General features: G+C 36.5%; 1 protein-coding gene across 6 annotated transcripts in view; it reads left to right on the top strand.

The window, feature by feature from the left end:
• The window catches only part of ANGPT1 (angiopoietin 1), a 241,066-nt gene that overhangs the window by 47,943 nt on the left and 167,601 nt on the right, over nt 1-25,522 (top strand). The window lies entirely within an intron of this gene.

The following is a 25,522-nucleotide window of genomic DNA, read 5'->3' as shown; positions in this document are numbered from 1 at the left end:
TAAAGTCAGCGAAAATTTTAGCTGATTACATATTTATATCACTATTTCAACCTGTTTCCTGAAATTAGTGCATTCAGGATCAAATTACAAATCAAAATATTGTATTGTTTGTAGTAAAGATTAATAGTGTCACATACTTTTATAGTTAAATTCTTTGACTTAATTTTTACAAAGACATTTGAATTCTAGGTTTTTTCTGACTTCAAATTTATAAGTAAATTCTTATTATATTTTATTTTAATGACATTTACATATTAAGAGAATCATACTCAATTATTCACTTGATATATTGTGAAAGAAGTAAAATGTAGTAATACATACTTTATAGAAACTAAAAATTATAAATTATGAAGGAATTTTAGGGACCCAGGAGCATTTCCAAGGGATAAAAATAAGGATAGGTAAGAGTGTAAGTTTCTTCTCTTCACTTTCATTCTCTCTCTTTCTCCATTGTGTCCAAATAGCCCTTCTGATTTTAGAGATAAAATTAAAATAAAAAATATCCACTGAGCAATGAGATTCTGATGAGACCAGGATCCATCAGAAGTGGATAATCCAGTAAGGAAGACAGTAAAATGCTTCCTGAAGCTCTCTGCCTCTGAAAAAAAAAGATTCTGATATGATGGGGAAGTGATGTAACTCACTGTAGGGAGCCCGTGCAGAGAGCACACTGCTGCAGAAAAAATAAAGTTAGAGAGTGCAAATTAGTGTGTATTGTCAGTCTTGTTCAGGGTGAAGTACATTGATTCTAATGACCAGTCCTAGGTGTCTAGACAGAAATACTCCTGCAGGGAAGAAGAATAACATCTCAAAATATGTAAATTTGATGTAAATCTCCCTGTAGCATGCTGAATTTCCCCTTTATGGTTCACTCAACAGAGTTTTGATTTGTTATTTGGTCTCAGGAGTGCTCTGCCCTTCAGAAAAGGAGTAGAGGCATAATTTATCTTCCATGATAAATTAATAGCCATCATCTGATCTACAAATCATTGTCTTATGTGCTTGGTTGGCCTAAATAATTTTTCACTCTCATAACTGTTGTAAAGTAATGAAACTGATGCCTGAGTGTGAAACTAAAGGGAGTCCCTGATAAAACTCTAAAATATTTAGGAAACCCTACATAAGTATAGTCTGCCAATCTGTATGTCTCCTTCAATTGTATATCAGCTTGACTTAACCAAATTTTTAGGATTCTTCTAGATTTTATTGATGACACTTTCATAAAGTTTTACCTCTGTATGCAAAATCTTCTTGTAAGTTTACAGAACTTTCATTTCACTGAGAACAAGGGGTAAGGTCTTATGCTAGAATGTTGGCCTCATTTGGGTACTCAGTAATATTGTTCAACAAATACTTGGACCAATTGACAAAAACAGAAGAAGGTTGGCCTGTTATCTTAGCATATAAATGAATCCTTGAAAAGCGAGTGATTTACTTTTTCCTCATTAACTGTGTCTGGTTTCCATGTGAAAGATAATGATGCTCAAGGTTCAATTTAGTGCTAAAACCTGTCTTTTCCCCTAGGTATCCTAAGCCAAAATAAGAAATACTTTCAAAACTCCCAGTGTTACTAAATATCTTGCTGAACACTTAATGGTTTGGGGTTTAGGAGTTTTGTATTTGGCTTTAGGCACTGATGCGAGTAATTCAAACATGATACAGCCACATATAACCCACAGACATGTTGAGTCAGATTCTCTCCTCACAGGAGATATTCTGACAACAATTTAGACAAATTTGGAAGGATGTTAACTTTTCTTGGGCACTCCTAATGTCATTGCCATCAAGCATAGTAAATCATACCCAAATAGTCTGAATCTGTACTTAAAATTTGAGAGAACACTTTAACCAGAGGTCATTTTGTGTCCATCAGCATGGTCACTTCATGTTCAGTCATACTGATGACCCAATCTCATTTTATCTTTTTGGCTAGAATGGTATACTAATGTACTTTTTAAAATCTTTCATTACTCCCACACATTATAAAGTACAACATGGATGCTTGAGTACTGAGAATCAGAATTTTCAATCCAAGCAAAATGTTAAAGATGACTTAGCTCAACCTCCTTATTTTAGGTGCCTCTAGAAGTTAATTAACTTTCCCAAAGACATTGATTAATAACTGAGAGCTAGAACCAGGACTGAAACCCAGGCCTCCTGAATTCCAGTCCAAGTCGTTCCACTATGTAATTTTTCCTTAATAATTGAACCAAAGATATTCACTGGAGAGGGGAAAATATGTTGAGCTGGGTACTATTCCAGACACTTGGGATGACTAGGTCACATCCCCTGCCCTCAGAAAGCTTATGGTCTAAAGAGGGAGACAGCTAAGTAAACCAATTAGACCTTTTAAGTTCTATAGATACTGTGATAGAAGTATATAAAGTAGAAAATGGGAGCACAAAAAAGAAATTATCTATTGTGCTGGTAGGTGATTCGAACATGCTTAATAGAGAATGAGTCTTGAGGATTTTGAAAGAGAGACTAGCTGGGCATTCCACATTAGGGGAAGAATATTTAATTCTGGTCTCTGACATGAAGACATTGTGCAGACATATGAGTGTAGCTGAAAGAATGTTTTCTTATTTGCCCTATGCAGAAAAAATGTGGCACCTTCTTACAAGCAGATGCTTAGCAGGCTTGGGGTTACTAAGACTCATGGGACATAGCGAAATTTAGACACAGTTTCAGGAGTACTTCTATACTGCACAATTTAGTGTGTGTGTGTGTGTGTGTGTTGAAATGAAATCATTGCTATGGAGTGAGGGTAATCATATAAGAAAGTCTGCCCATTGTCTTACAGAAGGAAATCATTTCAGAAGAGAAGCAGCTCACACTCTGACGATATTTTAAGGGGTTTAGTTTGCTTATTCTTCCACTTCTTTCTTGACGAATATGTTACCTGTTAATGAGATATGCAATGACAGATATGGCATTTGTAAAACCTTTAAAATAAACATGAGTTAGAATAGGAAGAAAAGTACAACCTGAAACTAGGTTAGATGGTAACACAAAAAAATTTGAGTGCAACATAACAGCTATTGGTTTTTATTGGTCTATATTACCTTTTGCCAAAATGTACTCTTTTTCTTTTTCCTTTTGTATTTTCACCCATTTACATTGCCAAGGATACTCAGTGTGAATACATTTTTTAAAGTTGTACTCAAGATCTCTTTACGGAGGACGTGTGTGCATGCGTACATGTGAAATATGCAAATATTTCAGTAGACTTTTCAATTCTCCTTGGTTTTTAGCTAATAGATATCTGGGTCTAAGTGGTGATGGGAATCCTCTTTTTACCTGCAAAGATCTGACTCCTTTTAGGGGTGTGGGTTTGAAGAGTGCTGGACCAGGCACTGGACCATGTATGATCTCATCTTGTCATCATAACAGGACTCTGAGGTCATTATTCTTATTGTAAATTTGACAGGTAAGAAAACTGAAGCTCAAGGAGGATAAATAAATTGTGGAAGATCAAACATACTGTTAGTGATGAAGGAAAGATTCAAATAAAGATCTGTTGAACTCCGGAGTTGACTTTCTGTCTCCTCTACTAGGCACTACTGCAATAAAGTCCAGAGCGAACAGGAGCAAATTCTGTGGAGAAAAACCAATGGAGCAAGGTGCTTAAGACAATTTTTAGGAGGAATGACCAGGGTACAAAGAAACTCAGACAGAGCCTGGCAGCTTTCTTCAAATACTGAAAGGATTATTGCTTTGCATGATCCCTGGGGGTAGAATATGAACCAATATGTATGTGTAAATTGCAGGGAAGCATCATTACATATGAAAGAAGTTTCCAAAGCTATAAAGATAGACACACTTGCTTCAAATGTAATCAATTTTCTGTCATTGGACACATTCAGTCATAGGCTTTGTAGCTATGTGATAGTCTATTACCAAAAAACAATCAAATGTAAACCTTGTAGTTTAATGAATTTGCCTTTTTTTTAAATTCTGGCTACTGTCAGTTGAGTAAACTGTGCAGTTAGGATAAGTACCAAGAAAGTGATTGAATGATTTTTCCAAATAAACAACTGAAAGCTGACAGCCTAGATTATAGCCATGCTGGGTTTCTGCTAGATTTATTTATTTTTTTCCTTTGTCTTTACCCACGTGCATAATGGGTAACTTGGAAAGTATACTTCATTTCTCTAGTTTTAAATGTTCACATTATACAGTTCAAGCTAAGCATATAACATGACTGGGATCAACTATAGGAATCTTACGTGTCCTCAAATTGAAGTTTGGAAAACACCCTACATTATCTATTGATTATTTTGATGCACCGACTAACTGAAGAAGTATTTCTGAATGTGAATATGTTTCTATATCATTAGCCTATTGTTTTTTAAAGGACATATTAATGTTTGTAGAAAATCTTTTGTTTCCCAATTATGATATCATATGTGGCTCCGGGTGAATCATTTAGAGTATATATATTTTAACTTAGCTCAAGTATGACTAAATTACAGTCACAAAGGGATTGGTGATTTGTAAATAAATATGTACATCTATATAGAATTTTAAATCATCCCATATTTGCACTCATCTATATCTGCATATTTGTACTTATTGAATGAATGAACAAATGGAAAGTTGTTTGCTCAATAACCTTGAGCATGTCGCTTCACACCTCTGGGCTTCTGCCTGCCTATAAAATGAAAGAATTGGATCAGAAATCTCTGAAGTGTCTTCTAGCTCTAAACGGGTACGTAAAATTTGGTAATATGTTAACCCCCAGAGAGGAGCCAGAAATACCTAAAAATTAAATGTAATTAAAATAGAAAGTGTTTTTTACAATTTTCTGTGGTTTGCAATTCATGTCCTCTGAGCAAGTAAGGATGCTTGATCTCCCATTTTTATTTACCACCCACCTCTATGCAGACAATTTCCAGATCTTCCTCTTCTGCCCTGACCTTTTATATTCTCCCCAGTAACAGATTTCTTTCTGTTTATGGAACATCTTTACTTAGATGTTCTGCCATCACCTAAATCTAAACATAGGGGGAAAAAAAAAAAGGGAACTTGTGGTCTCCCCTTAGCCTATTTATTCTGCTTTCCGTGCATCCTGATTCCAGGCAGGGACCCTGGGCTTCCCTCGCCCATTCCGTTCCCTCACCATCTCCAGACTAGTCCCAAATTCTGGGGGACTTGTTTTTTCATTTCCGTTCCTCTGTATTTCCACAGTCTCAGCCTGGCCCATGGCCTGTGCACCTATTTTACATTTTGAGGGCCTCCTGATGAGCCTGTCTGCCTGTCTGGATCCTTTCCTTATTTTCATGGACACTGTGAATAGCCATAGAACCCTTTTATTCAAATGCCTTTTGAGCAGCAAAACAAACTTCTTTCCTGACTCAAATAATTTAGCAGCTGGTATGTGCCTTTAGGGTGGTATTTATTTTTATATATAAATTTCAAACATAAATGTTTGTTTATGTAAGTACTGTCTATCATACTAGATTAGGAGTTGGTTTAGGATTGGAATCAGGTCCTTCCCTCTCTTCTTTCTTCTTTCCACAGATTTTATTGAGTATCTACTTGTGTAAGATACTCTGCTGAGCACTCTGACAGCTATAAATATGGATGAAACACAGCTCTTTTCCTTAGGAAGAGCACGCCAACTTCCTAAAGTAAAGGAAACTAAAAGTTGTTGAACACATTTAGGTGCTGGGCTTAGGTCATGACATAAATTATCTCGTTTAAGTCTTCCTGAAAACTTTTTTTTTTCAGCTTTATTGAGATGTAATTGACATATAACATTGTGTAAGTTTAAGGTGTACAACATAATGATTTGATGTATGTCTATGTTGTGAAATGATTACCACAATAAGATTAGTTAACACGTCTGTCACCTCACATAATTATAATGTTTTGGTTTTTTGTGGTGAGAATTTTTAAGATCTACTCTCTTAGCAACTTTCAATTATACAACACAATGTTGTCAACTACAGTCTTCCTGGAAACTTTGTACAATGGAATTATCATGCCCATTTTGCAGATGAGGACGATAAAGTTAGAAGAGGTTAAGTATCTTACTCCAATGTTTATATGACTCTGAAGCCATAGTTCTTAGCTCCACTGGCCTGTACTGGAATCTACATTTAACGGTTCCTAAATTAATGGCATTAATTCTGGTATTATAATAGCCAGCCTTTTTCTAAATGGTTTTCTATAAGTCCAAGAATTAATATGCATCTAGACTTTCTTTTTTCTTATAAATAGCGGTGCTGTGGTGACTGACATAAAAACTTTGTTATTTCGATCATAAACACTATTGTAAGCAGTATCCCGTGGTACACAAGAAGCCCTGTATATGTGGACAACCTTATACAATAATAATATATTGTATTCGAATCTCAAAAAAATTCATTTATTTCATTTTTGAATTCATTTAAAAATGTACATTTTGTTTGTTAACTATCATATGCTACTTTTTAAAAAGGGTGTAGCATATAACCATTCTCTTATGTTATTTTATTCATTAATCCTGTCTTTCTATAAACCTTGGCAATTTAAGATGGCCATTTTTCAGCTAAAGAAGGCTAATACTTTTTTTCCCCAAGACCACACACCACATGAAATGGATTTGCGTCTGGAGTGGTTTTTGTCAACAAACTTCAAAAGAACATATCAGATAATTTCTGTGATAGCCATGGCCTAAAATCTCTATCAGGTTGAGATTTATGTAAATAGTAAAGATAAACATGAGTTTTTTTCTCCTGCCTGCCAACTCACTGCCTTTCTAGATTACTTTGATAAATAATTACAGCGCATGGTAAAAATTCTTCAGTTCCCTTGTTTAGAATAAAACCACTGCTCCTTTACTGTGAACTTATTTTGTGAGAACATGACATTTTATAATTTTCTGTAGAAATCATCAAATTATTTTCGATGAGTATTTCAAATATGTTTGTATGGGGCTAAACAATCGTTATCAGGAAATACCACTGCAATTATTTAAAATGAAATTGACTCCCCGGAAAAGATCAATAAATATAGAGACAACAAAGGTGATGAAAAAGAGGAAAAGGAAGAAGAAGGAGGGAGAGTAAGAAGAGAAGGAGGAAGAAGGGAAAGTAATAATAAAGCTGAAAAATGGGTTTCCACATGGATCATTATTGACACAAGTTTCTGTCATTTCTCAGCTCCTTGTCCCTGCGTTGTGAAACACACCTAAGAGTTTTCTAGTTTCCTAGGCTTAGATAGCATTGTGGATGGTTAATGTGTTATGTACCTATTCAACTTTCAGAGTAACTGATTTAAGTTTGGATTTAGAGGCTGAATTCCATACAATAGCTGCCAGCATGAGAGTTTCCTGACACCAGAGAGGACTCATCATCTAGTTCCTGCAGTTCCCTACATAGGGCCCATGTCTGGTAAATAGAAGACGTCAGTCTCCAATGCTGTCAGTCCTTTGCTCTTCAGAAACACTTAATTCAGCGGAAATTTTTTTTGGTCCAAGATAAAAAGATACCTGCTTGTCCTCTTTGGGTCTGCTCTAGCCCGTCTGCCAGCATCCACTATGCCTGATGATTTATCGCCTCTGCAGCTTGTCAATTTAAAGTGCTCACAAAGACAATATCTGCAATAATGTTTTTAACATGTTTAATAGAGTCTGGTTAAGTAAACATCCTCAACCAAAGCAGCAAAAGAGAGCTTAAAATAAACAGAGCTACTGTGCCAAGTTCATAATTACTTACACATTTAGCACTCTGTCCATCTTCTAAACATGGCCATTAAAACCAGATTTGTGTATTTAATATAATTGTCTTGAAACCATGACTGTTCAAATGCTATAGGCCATTTACATACTTGACTCCTTTTTTTAATTCTCTTTTCTCCTTCAGCTTTATAAAAACTGAAATTTGTTTCACAAAACTTCTTTCAAGGTAGCTAGTAACAACTCTATAACACGCCAGACCAAATTACTGGTTCTCATAGAGTCAACTGTTCCTGGGGGAGACATACTTTCATTAAAATTCTACAAATCAAGTATTTTTGGGAAGAATACTGAGAAGTTTCCTATCCCAAATTAAAAAGGTAGCATGGTTAGTTTCTTAACAGGCCAGTTAAAATTACAACCAAAAACCTAAGTAATACTCAAAGAAATATGTAATAGCAATATATAGTATTAGAAAAATATGCGAACCTTGGAGACACAGGTCCTAGAGATGCCGTCTCACCTCACTGGCTCTCAGTTTCAGGCCTGCAAAATAGAAGTGGTGGTGGTGATAAGAAATGAAACTATATTGGAAGATGATTTTTAAAATTAGAGATACTAATAATATAATTAAGTGATTGACATGTTCATGTTCAATAAATATTAGCTATTATTAATTGTTCAAATATGCTAGCATATAATTTCCCACTTTCTATTTCCATCATTGTTCATATTCCTGCAAATAAGTTGATTTTCAAATGTTTCTCTCATAAGTATCTAGGAATTTCTATTCTTATGTAAACTACAGTGGTTTGTTCTTGTCCCAGTATGAGAACTTTGGGCTGAAACATTCCATTGAAGGAATGGATGATTGACATAAAATGAGCTCAGAATCCAAGGAGCTGTCCTCATGGGTCAGTGTTGAGTTCTATTTTGTTTAACGACATCATTAGTGAACCGAAAAAAGGAGGGAAGTAGCATGAGAAGTACATGTGCAGACGATAAATGAAGATGAACTTCAAATTCCCAGAAGAGGAGAGAGAATATATAGATCCTCAGAAGGTTGCTGAAATTGGTAGCAAAGAGGAGAAAGAAATGTGGACCTCAATAACAATCTTCCATATAAGCACAAGAGTGCTTTAATAACGTGAGACCCAGAGGGAGGAAAGAGCCAGGCTAATAAACTGTACAAACACAGTACAACTTGCCAAGGGCACCAAAGCCAAAACGACTGTAGTATTCTGTGACAGTAAATGCAATCTAAATTTCTCATTTCTTAAATTTAACCATGAAATTGAGGACAGTGTAGTTTAGCATAGTGTTGAGATGAAGTCTTGGGTTTGAGACTCAGCACTGATATGAGCTGTGTGGGCTTCTGCTCCTGGAAAATAAAGAGAATTATATGACGCACCTCATAAGGATGTTTTGAGGGTGAAATGAGTCTAGCAATAGATTGTAAATTCCCTGAGATCAGAAACTGTGGTTTGCTCACAACTCTGTCTCCATCACCTATCTTGATGCTTGACACGTGGGAGGCAGCAAATACAAGTATTTTGAAAGATTGTTGAATCTTAGGGTTGTCTTAAAGGTTGTGTAGTATATATGGAGAAGCTATCCTGAGCTTTTATTTATTTTCTTGGTTATCACCTGCTTCTCCTCCTAGGAAGCCAGCTCTGTGGGAGCAAGAAAATTATCTTCTGTTCCCTGCTGTATTCCCAGGGCCTAGAGCCTTGGCACTCAATTTTCCAGCCAGCTCATGGCATCACCAGGAAGTTTGTTAAAATGACAGAATTATGGACCTAGAGCCAGACCTACTGAGTTAGAATCTGTATTTACTATTCACTGATAATTCTTAAACACGTTAAATTTTGAGAAGCACTGGCCTAGAACATACCTGTCCCTAGTAATTTCTCTATAAATAGTTATTGGATAAATGACTGTTATTGAATAAGTTACCACCACATTTAGTAGATTTAAAATCCCTAATAAATATACATGAATGTTTTTTAATAGATTTAATGAAGTATATTCAATTTACATACCATAAAATTCACACATTTTAAGTGTACAGTCCCATGACTTTTAGTAAATTTACAGAGTTGTGCAACTAGCACCACAGTCTAATTTCAGAATATTTCCATCAGTCCAAAAAGATCCTTTGTGTCCACTTCTAATCATTCTCATTTCAACCCCAAGCGCAACTATATAGTAACATTATTTTAATGTCTACCTGCCAGTACCCATTTTAGAAAGAGAATAACTAAAGGGTGAACAAATATCTCTTTCATTCACACTTCAATAAATAAAAGTAATTCTTAAATGAGTTTCACTGTGATTTAATTTGGCACTAACCACATCTAAATGGATTTGCTAAACAACTAAGAGTTCAAATGTGATTTAAGGAGAATGTTTACCACTTTCAGGGAACAAAATATTTTCAAACAGTTTATTTTCTAAACTTATTGGGCACACATTTACAAGCAAACTTTATCAGTCTAACAAAAGCAGAAGCCATAAGAGTTTAGGCTTTTCCTTTAATACGTTAATTACAAATCATTGCTATCTAATCAGGGCCACTGTCAGGCCAGCCTACAACCTTTAACTTAGGTTGCTATTTGAAGTTTTGTATTTCTTTAGAAGTCTGTGTTAGCTGAGACTGACTTTCTTCAGGAAAAGTCTCTTTACTCCTTCATCTCCTCCACTGAGTTCGGATCCTTAACATCTTTCTCCCTGACTTTCTGAGTAGGCAAATAAATGATCTTGTTGACCCCAGTGATTCTAGCCTTATCCCCTGCACTCTCTCTTCCCAACTCCAAGAGGAGTTATTTCAAGTCCTCTGCTTAAATATCTTCCATGATTTCACATTGCCCACATAATGAAGTCCAAACTCCCTAGCACAAATTTAGTCCAGCCTATTTTTCCTGTGTCATTGCTTGCCACTCTCACATTCCCACCCGGTCTGTTAGACATGCTACACTTCTCGCTGTTCTTAAAACTTGCCAAGCATATTACACATCCGTGTCTTTGCTAAGCTGTTCCCTCACTGTGTAATGCTATCTCTTTTTCTCCCTACTTAGACATTGAAATAGTATTTGGACAACAAGTCAAATGTGTCTATGACCACTTCGCCTATATTCACTCCTTTCTTCAATCAGAATGGCCTCTATTTCTGTCTGTGCTCTCTTATATTGAATTTTGTGTGTGTGTGCGTATGAGGAAAATTGGCTCTGAGCTAACATCGATTGCCAATCTTCCTCTTTTTGCTTGAGGAAGATTGTCACTGAGCTAACATCTGTACCAATCTTCCTCTATTTTATTCGGGGTGCTACCTCAGCATGGCTTGACGAGTGGTGCTAGGTCCACACCTGAATCCCAACCTGTGAACCCCGGGCCACCAAAGCTGAGCAAGCAACTTAACCACTACGCCAACAGGCCGGCCCCTCAATATTTCATTTTTAACTCAAATTTGTTATATAGAAGGATGAGGACTATGCTATAGTTAATTATTTGTTCCTGCCACCTTTCATAGTATCTGGAATATAGTAGGAGCTTAATAAAGAATGTATAAATTTGTGAATGGATGACGGAATCTTTGAAATTGTGCCTTTGAAGATTTTTGGACCTGGAACTGCTCTGACATCTGGATGAGACATACACTTCCAACTCTCCAGTTAGAAATATTTTGCACTTTTTGGTTTATGTCCCTTTTGTACAAAGGTATGTATTGAAAACTTTAAACTTCTTATTTAAGAAAAGGAAAAGCATTAACAAGATGAGATTTTTGTTGAATTGGTGCTAGAAGCCTGGCTTATGATGGAGGTTAATGTCCTGTTTCATCCATTTAAAATCATAGACTCTAATAGCTGAAAGGAATTGAAGGATAATTTTTTCAATCCACTAATTTTCCTGATGAGAAAAATATTGCCCAGTATCTTTATTTGTACAATTTTCTGTTTCATCTTACATGGCAGGGGATTGGGGCAATCCTTTCATTTTTAATCCTTTACTCTTTGTCTCTTTATTGATAACCTAGTTAGATACAACGCCTTTAAATGTTCTTTCTCTGCACAAGATTTTGAAAGCCACAGAACTATTTCATGAGGCAGACCTGGTTTTCTGGGGAAGAACTCACTACTCCAACCCACAGGCAATAGAATGTTCCTTCTTCAACATTTATTTGCACATGGTAGCCATTGGGTTTTGTGTGTAATGAAAAAGAATCGTGTGGCACCAAATGAAAGGTCTGAAATTCACTTCTGGCTATTTTCCCCCCTACGTGTCAACTCTCTATTTTGGGAATCATAAAAAAAAATTCCATTTCTCCTACACCCTGACCAAATGGACAATAATCTCAATCACTATTTAGTTCAATGCTTAAGAAGTATCTTAAGAAAAAAAGGAGAGAGAGAGAAAAAATAACTCTTCCACATGAATGTGAACTATGAATGTTTATTAAATTGAGGCTTTTTATGAACAAAGACATTATGTGTTTTATTTGTAAGCACAAGACTTATAAATTGCGATTTGGAAGGAATGCCTACAGAAATAAATGCCTAAGTAAAAAAGCATAATTAAAGCAGGAGATTCTATAAAGCTCATAGACAGTGGGACATAGCAATTCTCATATCTACATGTCTAGGTATATATTTCTCTTGAAACAAATAACTATCATTAACAACCTTAGGAAATGTCTAATACATATTAAACAGTTTAAAATCTGACAGTTGGGTTAAACGCTCATGCCCATACCCCTTGTTTTCCTTAGAAAGCTGCATTTCAGAAAATTTAGCAGGAAAGTGAATCCTGTTGTCTCACTTGACTTTCATTATAGCATCATTATAGGATGAGCATACTCCCAAAATAATTTATTTAGAATAAGGTTTATTTATATCTTACAATGTCTTTGGGGGATAGTAAAATTGATTTCTATTTTTGAAGGATTTTATAGTTCAATTATTGTTTTAATTGTATAATGTATTATACATTTTTTTAAGAAATGAAAATTTTAAACATCATTACCTCTATCACACTGTAAAAATGTTTTCACATTTGTGCTGTTATTGTAATTCACTGTGTTATTTGAAAGGCACCGAGAATCTTTCTCATGTCAACATCTATGTTCAACTGATTTGCCAGAGTTTGCTGAAATATGTACTAATATAATTATTCTTCTAGATTAAAATGTTGGGGCCAAGAAAGCTTATTTCAAGATGTAAATTTATTATGAGATAATTGTGTGTGATTGTGGAGGGGTATATATGTTTAAAGTAACTTAAACCATTAGATCACCCACAAAGACTGATTTATCAGATAATCTAGTCTTTGACTTCCTTGAATTATATCTTTAGTGCCTAGCATGGTACTCTGAGATAAAAAAGAAACAGCCATTTTCCTGAAGAACTGATAGGGAGGTGGATGCAAACTTTAAGGGGATTCTCGTGAAAGTGTATCAGGAGAGTTGAAGAGTTCATCATCGGAAGCTTGAGAAGGCAGGGAAGACTTCACAGAGATTGCGGGTTCTTACTAAGGGAGAAAGGGGTTGGTAGTTGTAAGAAGGAGGAGGACATTCCTGGCAGAGGGCAGGTGGCATGTGCAAGTCTCTGGAGGCCTGGGGGAACAGGCTATGTGAAGAAAATTACATATACTCTAACAGCCAGAACACAGCTGGATTCATCTTGGCTTAACTCATGCTGTTTCTTGGATCTGTCCTCAGTTACCAAGCCTCTCAGAAAATAGAACACAGAAACTTCCTACTCACGTATGCTTTGTGATAACCTGCGCGTGGGATATCTGTAATGGACAAAGCAACAAGTGACTTCTAACCAGAATCTATGTTTTTCTAAGGTGATTTATTTATACACAGTCAATATTTTTATATTTATATTTTTTATTAAAAACAAAATCACTGACCAATTACCATCTGTTAATAATGTGCTAAACACACATACACACACACATTCTACCTTATTCTTCAGAGGGAAAAAGGCTATGATTTAAGAACTACTATTTTCTCCATCTTACCAATGAGGAGACAGATTTTGGGAAGTTAAAGGACATGGACATCATCAGCCAATTCGCACAGAGCTGAGATTCGAACATGGGAAGTTTGACTTAAGAGCCCAAGAGTTTTCACCTTTCACATACTGCCTTTTCAAAGAACACATGACACCATGAGGTTCATCAGAGGGGAACTCAAGGAGAAGAGATGATTTTAGTACACCAAATAATAACAGACTGTATGAGTTGTATATTGCTGCTATAACAGATTACTTCAAACATAGTCAATATTTTGGCAGGTCTGGTTCCTTCTGGAGGCCCTGAGGGAAGAATCCATTTTCTTGCCTTTTTCAGTTTTTAGAGGCCAACTGCAATCCTTGGCTTGCTGGCCACTTCCTGTCATCATTCCAACCTCTTGCTTCTGTGGTCACATGGTTTCCTACTGACACTGAGCCTCTGGCCTCCCTCTTCTAAAGTCCCTGTGATTACATTGGCCAACCCTGATAATCCAGGATAACTGCTCCATCCCAAGAGCCTTAATTTAATTGCATTTACAAAGTCCATTTTACCTTGTAGGGTAACCTAGTTATATTTACAGGTCCTGAGGTTGAGGATTTGGACATCTTTGGGGAAGCCATTATTTAGCCTACCACAGAGACTGATGCAATCTAGGAAAAATATTTGTTTAAGTTCTTCTTGGTAAGGAAGAGTAAACAGGCACGAACTCTGCTTTCGAGGTATTCACAGTCCAGTGGGAACTCAGGCCTGTCAACCAAAAATGACAATAAAATGGGGCAAGGTGCTAGAGGGTATACAGTAAGTACTTAACAATTAGCTGAAGGATGTTACACAGAGGGCCACACAGCATTCTCCTGAATTTGAAATATTATCAGGACCCCATAAAGACTATTGTCTCAAATTAATTTTCTATTGAGAAAATAGTAAACAATTTTAACTTATTACCATGTTCACAATTTTTGTGAAATTCCCAAAACATCAAGTATTACCTTAGGAGTTAAAATGCTTCCAGGATTTTTTTCTATATACTGAAGTTAAAAATTTTAATTCTGAGGAAAAAAAAAAAGGAACCCAGATCCTTCCAGTACATTCCAGAAGTAAGATTCTAACCAAGAAGTTGATTCATATGTATGTGACTACCTCGCCTTTTACTTTAAATGAAAAAGAACCCACATGACAAATGGACTTTTTTTCCTCAGAAATGAAATGTAATACAGTTATTGACCCAGGTGTGTATTTTTTGAGATTATCTCTTTATTGCTTTTACTTTTATGTAAATCATAACAAACCACTATATTGTCAGTGTCCTAAAACAAAAGATTTGTGAAGGCCTGCCTTTCAAAATAATATTAGTTTATAAAAAACTCCTTTATATACACTATAAAACAGTGACTAGCCTTTGATCATGCTCCAGGAATTTCTCCCTCACCAAGACAAAAGCAATCCAAAAGCCAGCTAGTTGCTAGAAGTCCAGCAGAGTTGATTTTTTTTTGCCCTCCTGGAATTTAGCAATAGGCTTTCATACTTTCTTCAAACTCCCATTGGCTTTGGGGAGAAAAGACGAATAATTAACCCTGAAGTAAGAAGCATTTCATTGCAGACTCTTCCTGCTGGGTTAACAAACATCTCTAAGAAAGACAGCTCCTTAGGAGTGTCTCACTCAGTGTCATTATTGATTAGCGACACCCATTCTCTTAGCAAAGCCTTTGGAAACTTAAGCTTCAAGGGGGTTCGATAATTAGAGATGAAGTTTTTAGTTGCTTTTTTGTCCAAATTTGTTAACTGAACTGTTAAGTGATGACATGCTGATTAGAGAGCCTCTCTGGGGAGTCCTGGTTGCACTCACTGCAGTAACCTGTCGCACCCTATGTGTGGCTCGCTGTGCTCCTCCACGCTTTAAATGATTCTTCCCCAATTTCTCTCACGACCTTGCAAGGGGTATCGTATCATCTCACAGCTTATAGTCGTACCATACAGGCATCTATTAAATAGAGTGATATATAGCCAGTTATCTTTAACTCATCTTGTTATCCATTTTCAACAGCTTTAATACCACCATTTGTTTTTTGCCTTTTCTTTGTTTTTGTTTTTTAACAAGTCTCAGACCATGTAACATGACATGATGCTTACGATTTAAAATGGCAGAATTCTATTATATCAGAATTTGTTTTAGCATATTTGGAAATGAATTCAGATTTCAAATTGCTTAAAAGGCAATATTGAATGAGTAGCTTTTCCTTCACTTTACTGGAGGGTTTAGGGGACGACATTCAATAATATGAATGCTTTTTAAAATGCCTTTATGTGGGTTAGGAATTTTGCCAACATGATTAGAGAATGAGCTAAGAGGTCAAAATAACAAGCGTGATTCCTATAGAGGTTAGTTACTACTGGTGACATGGCTATCACCAGTCACTGTCAAAATATGTGCCCTTGCTTAAAAAAGCACCTGGCAGGTGTCTGTGATTGTTCTTGTTCAAGCTCAGCACTAGGAAAAGAAAACTAAACAACTGCCAATATCAGCACGGCAGAAAGACTAAGAGAGACCTGAACTAGAAACTATGGCATCATTAAAAAAGAGTGTGTGGGGTGATCCAAAAAGAAGGGTTGAAGATGGAACCTTGGAAAAACCTTCATTTTCTCTGAGACATGTGATAATAGCACCATTCTGTTTGTTTTGGTTTTGATTAGTCTTCTAATATAGGATATTATACTTTGAAAAGCCTATTGTTGTATTAAAAAGTCTCATGGGAGTTAATCCTATTTCCCACATGGCAGGCCCTGGACCTTTCATATCCTTTGTAATCTCTCAAGGTGCCCTAGCATGGGCTAGACACATAGGAGACATTCCACGCTAACTGAATTCATGTATAATGAGATGCAGTTAGCAGATGGCCACATAAAAGATGAATGTCATCTGGGCAGGAAACCTATATACCATATTTCATTATTTGTAGTTGCAGGAAAATATTCCTGCTCTCTAAACATCAAGTCCAGGTGCTTCATGGTTGGTAATAATTGGAGAAGGACCACATGAAAGGCCAAACAGAAAGTACAGTCCTGCCTGGTGCCTGAAAATTCACCTACTGAACAAATTGACTTTCAGAATATGGCTTCTTCAATGTGCAACATGTGGATCCCTTTGCTTTGATCTACTTGCTGGGTAGACCCTTTCAGGCAACCTAGCCTCCTGTCATGCCTTGCTTTGTCTGTCCTCCCAATTCCAGTGTCCTGTCTTGGGAGGTGCATCTTTCCCATAAATGACACTGGGAATAATAATTCATTTTCCCTCCTTCTCTTGTTGGAAGAAGATGCTGACCCCTACCCATAACAATTTGCCCTTACCATAGGCCACACTTGTATACTATACTGGAAGAGACTCTAAAATAAATCAACATTCATACAACTTTCAAACATATAATAGCAGAGAGGTCTTCCCTTAGTGATTATAATTATTTTGGCAAAGGGAGACTCAAACAGAGAAATGTTATGGACAAGGGAATTGGGAAAGGTACAGAATGCTGAACACTGAACAATGACCTGAAGGACAGGCCCAGATGTGACCATATGTCCTGAGTAGCCAGGAGCATCTTCAGGATGGTGTCTACCACTGGAGGTAGGAAGAAGTGCCTCAACAAATAGCTGGTATAGGACAGAACAGATGAGAAGCTTCTGCAAACATCAGCATCTGCTTCGCAAATGGCTCAAAGCTGGCTTTCTAATGCTTGAGTTGGTATCACAGTTTGATTGGGCAAGACGTCTGGTAGGGTCCTTACAGTCTAACCCTGGGTTGGTACAGGAATCTTTACAGGATCCTAAATCCTCCTGCTATAGAAATTTCAAAACAAAGCTCTGCCCTGGACCTTACACAGACTGCTTCCCCAAACTATTCCTCCAAAACACACACAAAAGTGCCCTTCACAATTCTAGCAATCAAGGACCAAGATTTTCTCTTTAGTTTTAACTGTATTACTGACTAAAGTGGGCTGGTCCTGACTACAGTTGGCAGGACTCACCAAGTTCACCTTATCCAGGGTTTTGTATCTGAATCGGGAAAAAGGAGTGTATGGGTAGCTGTGTTTGGACCCACATTCTTTTTCCATATTAGAATTCTTGTGTAAGTTCTGTGAAAAGTTGAACTTGGTTTTAATTTTTTAAAAATATGGGCTGTCATTTTCCTCTACTTAAAAAATGTCCTCTGTTTTTCCACCCTACTGCATCCAGCACCGTATTGGTGAACTTTTGGTGACATACTTCCTATATGCAAAAGGATAGCGTTTGTTATTCTTGTTAAGCTTCTCAGTGTCTTAAGGGTCTTGGTGTAAAAGGGAAAAGCCTTGTCATTTGTTATTGTTCAGCTCCTTTTTTCCTCTCCTTTTTTTGAGTGCCATGTTTATTTTAAGGACAAGGACAAAATATTGGGATTTGGGGAAATAATCCCAAAGATGGAAAGCATATGCTGTACATAAAAATCCTGGAAGCAGGGCTTTGACCTATTCTCCCTCCGAGAAGCCCAAAGGCCAATGAAGTAAAAAGATGGAGGAAGAGCAGAGAGGGGAGGAGAACTACATACTTAACAGTCATGTTCTATGATACGTGGAGAGGGATTTTCCAACTTGCCACCGCGAAATCACCTTTTCTTCACATTTAAATAGGATAAGCTTTCTCTAACATGTTTTATTCCTTGACACCATAACATAGTGCAAAGAACCCATACAGTCTTGGGCCCCACACTTTCTTTGCTTTAGAACACTGATTAACCACCAGGTGAGTGCTCACGCCGCTGAGAAAGCTTTCCTGGGACCAGGGTTGCCCCTTCTCTCTTTATTGTCCCGTGTGCTTTGGACATATGAGCTGCTGGAGGCAGAATTACCTTGAGTGAGTGAAGCCTGAGCTTCAGGGCCCCTCACTTGCACATGCCTCCTTGTGTCCTAGGAGTTGCTGGTTGTTGTAGAGAGTTCTGTGTGGGAAGGTAGGTCAGTTTGCAACTAAGAAGCAATTCTGTGTAAGCAAGGTCTAGTAAATTACCAAAGCTATAACCCTCCAAGGATCTAGGAACTTGTATTTTCCTTTTTTCTTTGAAATAATCAATCACATTTGTACTTGGCTGTTCATTTATAATTTTGTATTTTTCTTTTTCTAAGAGGACTCTCAAATGATATAAGCTTCAGACCCCACAAAACCTGAAGCCACTCCTGGTACCTGCATAGTGAGCACTTTGTGTTGAGAGTTGGAGAAACTCAATCCAAGCTTATTGTGAAAGTATACCCAGATTGCTTCCAGGATCAGTGATACAAACCAACTCTTGGTGTCTTATGGATGAGAGATTTGGACCCATTTCAGCTCTTTTTAGCTTGGCTTTATTATTCAAACAAACTGGGAAAATAACTGCCTGCAGCCTCCCCTTCACATCTTTCCTCATCCAAATGGCAGGAAACCTTGGTTGGGACAATCCCAGGACAGGCCTCTGGTAGACTCGGCTTGAGGCTGATATGTTCAGAGATTTAGTTTCTGTGACTGGTAGCCCCCAAAAGTGCCACATGGAAAGGATAATGGAGATAACGGATCTTGAGGAGCAGTGTGGTACAAAAGCAAGTAAAACATGCTCAGAGGGTAGCTACTAAATTACCTCTACTTGGAACTGAATTTATTTCTTTATGTGTGTATCTCTTCCATAAACTATAGGTTCTGTGAGAGGAATAACCTTCCTCTTTTCTCTCATTGTCCTCAATGCCTTCTGTAAATATCTTGTCCAGAATGTCTGGGTAAACTAAGTCATCAGCAAATGAGCAGGAAAAAAATCAAGGTAACATCCTCCTGTAATAGCATATAGCCATTATATTATTAACTGAGCCTGAATTCCATACTAGAAATCAGATACTGAACAATCTTTCTTTAATGTGATTTTCCAATGAGTGGGAAGTTTTAAAAATGTCTTTCTAATGTGTCAGAGATATTTTATTTTAATATATGACCAGTACATGAATTATTATGACTTAATTTTGTTGAGTTCCTCACAGGGTTCTAAGAAATATTATGATTCCAAATAAAATAATTAATCCCTTAGTAGTCATCATGATATTCATGCATAACCCAGAATGTACACAGAATATTATTTTACTGGATAACTGTAAATGGCGGCCCAGTGTTTTTCTGCTGTGGTTTGCGTCGAATCCTCCCCCCCAGGGATGCGTTATGTTTAGATCCTGTGCAGTCTAAGGAAGGGAATAATGTGATCTCACATTCAATTTTCTTCTGAAATTGACCAAAGAAGGTTTTTATCAGTTCTTCAGATTACTGAGGAAAGAAGCCTCTTAGTCATCCTTCTCGGAATTGTGGTGTTATCAAACTTGCATTCATGTTAAAATTAACGATTCCTGAGTGCAGTGTCTTAGATCTTACACATGTCTAAAGTTCAACAACCAAAATTTGATGAACTCTTAAAATTCTTTTGTTACCTTTTTGGTCAAATTTTACCACTTTTTCTGACTCTCAAAGGCATTTTTACTGCATAAAATCTCAAGGAATCCATTCAATTTGCAGGTGTTTACTTGGCCCAAATATATGTTTCATTCAGATCCAGCATTTTGAAGAGTTAATGGTTAAAGACAACCATTATTTTGTTGTTGTATTATCCATAGCAGAATCTTTTTTTCAACTTAAAAAGAGGAAAAGAGACTTAAAACCATTTTCCTCTTTCTCTCACAACAAAGTACGGTGAACAAATGGTTACAAATATATTAACAACTGACGTTTATTGAGCACTTACTCTGTGCCAGGAAATCTTACATGTGTGTCTTAGGTCAGCTTCCCAGGGAAACAGACACTGAGAGATTTTTGTGTAGTTTTGGGGGCCTGCTTTCAGGAGCAACATCTATAAAGGAGAGATTGAAGCAAGACAGGCCAAAGGTAGCATGAAACTATGATGCAATTGAAACAGAGACTTCGACTGATCTCACAAGAGGCTTTGGAGCTAGAATGGCTTTTTTGGGGCCCAGATCTTTGTACCCCACATCAACCAGGCTGTTCAAAGAAGAAAGGGCATAATCTTGGGGAGGGCAACTGCCTTCAGCTAAGGGCAAGTCACAGAAGGGTACATCTGAGAGCCATCAACAGCCAACACCCCCTGCACCTGGAGGAATGAAGGCACATTTCATATCCACTCTAATGTATTATCTCACTTCATCAGTGTTATGCTGATACATGTTTACCAGCTGGCTCCAATAGGGGCAAGCAGAGGCAGAATTGATTTGTAGTCTTTGTCAATTTCTATAGTGTAAATACTCCCGCCATGGCCAATTTCAAGATGTCAATTTGTTGATAGTGAATATGGAGTTGAGAAGAGGTGTGCACAGTCAGCTCCCAGAAGGAGGATAGGCACCAGAACATCCACTTTAATCATCGATAAGCCTTTGGTACAAATAATATTATTATTTCCTTTTGTGAAAAGGGAGAGCATATGAGAAATACGTTGCTCAATTCTTCTCTCTATATATACAAGCTGCAAACTTTCCTGCAAAAGCATTTACTATAGAACTTTTTGCAGTGATGTTTAAAACTTGCCTGTACATATTCAGTTTCTTAGGTATATGTATTTGAGTAAATTTTATATTTTTTAAATTTTTTAAATTTTCCTGGTAACATCTAAATATTGATTTTGGGAGTTAATCTGGTGATTTCTTTAGGTTAAATAAAAAGTTTAAATTAGATTGAATACTAAGGAAACTTTAGATGTAAAATTTATGTCATAAAGTTCAGGCCTTTTTATGTTCCAAATGTGATAGTTAAAGGTTTCTGAATGTTTGAGACTAAAAGCAAGTTAACAAATGCGGGTGATCATGTTAAAAACTTTTATAAGAAGATACTGGAAAACACTCTGGAGCAGCGAATCAAGATACCTGAGCCCTGACCAAGAAAACAAGATCAGTATCAGCTGTGCTCTGAATTTAGCCATAATAGGTTTAATGGGCTCTAGAAACATATTTATTCTTTTGTACAAGGTTATTTTTAAAAAGCTAAAGTAGGTTTTAGGGCAGTGAAAATACTCTGTATGATACTATAATGATAGATATATGTCGTTATATATTTGTCCAAGCCCCCAGAACATATGACATCAAGAGTGAACCCTAATGTAAACAATGGACCTTGGGTGATCATGATGTGGCAATGCAGGGTCATCACTTGTAGCAAACATACTACTCGGTATAACGGTCGGTGATATTGATAATGAGGGAGGCTGTTCATGTGGGGGGAGGGAAGATACGGAAAATCTCTGTACCTTCCTCTCAATTTTGCTATGAACCTAAAAATGTTCTAAAAAATAAAATCTTTAAAGAAGAAAAAGCTAAAGTTATTTTGTGAACGTTGTGGAGCAACAACAATGTAGTATAATGCGAGAGCCTGAGTTTTATCGAGATTCAGATTGGAATTATAACCACATATCCTTGGGAAAATGCTCAAGTTCTCTGATCCCCAGTTTTCTCATCTTTATAAAAGAAAGTAATACCTCTCTTGCAGGTCGTTGACAAGTTTAAATGGGGCATCAGATTGCCTGCCATACAAGTGCATGATAAATTATAGCAGATGTAATTAATATTGGAATCTGAGTATTTGGAACTCAGTGTGGAGTTTTCAGTAGACCAAAGTAATTGTTTTATGTTTCTTGGAATTACCCTTAAAAATTGGAATAAATTATTTTAATTTGTAGTAGAAGATAGTAGTAAACTGGAGGAGTATGTATGGGCTTGCTCCTGGCAGAATGATTCTGAAAGAATGAATTCTAATAGGTGTTTAACATGAAACTCATTAAAATTCTATAGCAGTGGTCCACGAATGGAACACAAACAATGAGTGGAAGCCAGTACATATAAGAATGTCCCAGAGAAAAATCAGATGGCTGGGATAAAAGATAGAAATTATCCCGCTTATGGATAATGTACAGAAAAACTATTTTAATCATTTTCAATGCAAATACTCAAATTAGAATAAAATGACAAGTTTATTCTTTCTCACTTGCTTTACTGAAACGAACCACCTTTCTATCTAAAATCATCCACACGCAATATTGTGTTCCTTGTGAAACCCCAGGCTGCAGATACACTCCATTCACTGGGAGATCTCATTAAGCAAACAATTCAAAGAGCGGCTTTGCTTTTGTACCAGGCCTGATATTGACAGATGCTAACCTTACCAGCAAGACTCCTCTTTTGTACACTTGTGATGGGGAAGAAGGTTTTCTTTTCTTTTTGTAGCTCAGGAAAGGCTTGACAGACACAGCAAAGTCACATTTCTCTTATTCTTTGGCACGGCTTTAGGATACTTGTAGATGGTACAGAAAAGTGAGACTTTACTGTCTTTTCCTTTTCTTCCCTCCATTTTTACTTTGTTTTGACTGGTATCTTGAGTCATACTTCATATCCTCACAAAAGGCCACAGGACATTTTTATTAGGCTTGGAGAGAAATATTACTTACCTTTCTTTTATTGGCAGATTTCCATGCAAACTGTGACTAATACTGCATCCATTGTTATTTGACAAGAGAAGAAAAGACAATTTTTCACTCACGATGAGAAATGCTGGCAGCTACTAGATAAATAAAGGATGTACTCTACCTTTCCATGCATTTCCAAGATTCTTGATATGTAATAGAAAGTTTAAAAACATTATGTTCAGTAATACATACTATTGTATTGTCCCTGTCAAAGTAAAATAAAAGATTGTCTTGCTATTTTTACAAGAACTATTAAGACTGAAGTGTCAGAGTTTACGACTATCTTCAGAAAATTTCCAAGTGGAAGAAATATTCTAGTGGAATGTAAAGAATTAAGCATTCAAGGATCATTTTCTCACACGTTTTAATTTTATGTATTTATCAGAAAATATAAATGTTAGACAAAATATTAATGAATAAATACAATTTTCACATAAGAGAAGTTCTTTTAATGATGGGTACAGTAGCGACGTGGTACATATCTGTATGTTTTACATTGAGGAGTGTATTTCAGAGCTAAGAAGCATTTTATTTTTAACTTTTTGAACTACTTGTGTATTCTTATGTAATGAGAGGACATTTCTAAAGCAAGCATCTAGCGATTCATTCTCAATGGACCACATATGAATGATGATCTAAGTGACAGATTGATAGCAAAAGTTTTGGGACAATTCCTTATTATATGTCTGAGAGGTGTGAAACCTGAGGCTGTTCTTTTCTACTTGATTGGGAGTATATGCAGATTTAACAACATATTCTCCTAAGTTTATGAATAGAAACATCAAGTAAATGGAGGAGACACTAACGACTTAGAGTGAAACTGTAATGTGTAAATCTTGCGGATTCCTTCTCAGAGTGAAATAATGGCAGCTTTTTTTCTTTTTAAAGAACTCATGGGCTATGGCATTTATAGTTCATGATTAATACGACCAAGGATTAAAAACATTTTTTACATTTGAACTGGGGCTGAACAAAAGCCCAGGTGTTTTTCTTTGACTGCTGGTCAGAGGTATTATGTCCAACATTAGCAGTCACAGCAGCAAGTCCTTCTTTTTTCATGTGTAAATAATTATAGACAAATAATTTCAGATGGCAACTTAGATGAATAATTGATTGCTTATCAAATAAACATGAGCAACAATCAATGTGCAAAACCAATTATGGTGTGCATTCTGTGTAAGCTTTGTGGTTAGTGGCCTTTGGAGTCTGAGTCAAATAAACCCGAGCTGAAATCTTGCCTCCTGCCCTTATCTTCTCTAAGCCTCAGGTTCCTCTTAGTTTGTAAAATGGGTACACGTTAACTCATAAGGTTCTTGCAGAGATTAAATGAAATCATGAATGTAAAGTATTTAGCACAGTGGTTGGGATAGAATAGAAGGAGTACAATACATGACAGATTTATAGTGCAACTAAGAAGCATTATCCTATGAAACTCTATGAAATTAGTTAAACCTCGATATCTAATCTTTTCCACTCACAAGAAAAGCTTTGAAATAACACAAAACTTTGGATGGGTTGAAGTTTGTCCTACTAGGTCAATTTGCATATTTTCTCTCTCTCTTTCTTCAATTGTGTGCATGACAGGATGAGGGAGGTTGTGAATGATTTTAGACCTAGAAAAGATATTATTGATAAATTTATGAATTAATTCTCGGCTTAGGATACTTATCTAACTTTCTAGATCAGAACAGAAGTGAAAGATGTGTATTTGCCTTTTGTACAAAGAACCGAATACATCAAGTAATTCCAGAGGCAGGATTCTTTTTTATTTTGAGAGAACTATTATCTGCAGGCAGTTTTACAACTTTGTCTGAATAGAAACAAACCTCTATTAATTCAGGAACACTGAAGGAAGAGCTCGAGTACTTTATGACTGGTGACAGAGTCCGATATATTATCTCTGCCTGGCCTCAGCTGGCTCTCATTATGTGAACAAAATGCAAGCTTCTAGACTGGATCCAAAGTTCCTATTATGTATGAGCCAGATGTTGTGTCACCTTTTTCTTTCCTGTCGTTTGTATGTGAACTGCTACTCTACTTACACCTTCAAAAGCCATCAGCCTTTTTAATTTCACTGTCTTTCTTGCTGGATTTTTCAAGTAGTTTTGACCTATTTCAGCAAATATTGCACTATATTCTTATGATTTTCTTCAGATAACTAAATAGAGAAGCATGGAATCTGCCAGCCCAGATTAGCTCAGTGTCTCACTAAATCTGTTGGTTCATCCCAGGCCAATACCAAATTCAGTGGAATGTCGTGTAATTACTAAGCAACTTGGTATCATCACAAACAAGAGAACACAGACACTCATGTGCCCATTTTTCTAAAGTTCTTTCATCAGATTTTGTTGATG

This window comes from Equus caballus, chromosome 9 (assembly GCF_041296265.1).
Source record: "Equus caballus isolate H_3958 breed thoroughbred chromosome 9, TB-T2T, whole genome shotgun sequence".
Lineage (NCBI taxonomy): Eukaryota > Metazoa > Chordata > Mammalia > Perissodactyla > Equidae > Equus > Equus caballus.
The sequence above is the reverse complement of the archived record's forward strand: the minus strand, read 5'-3'. Positions and strand labels throughout refer to the sequence as shown.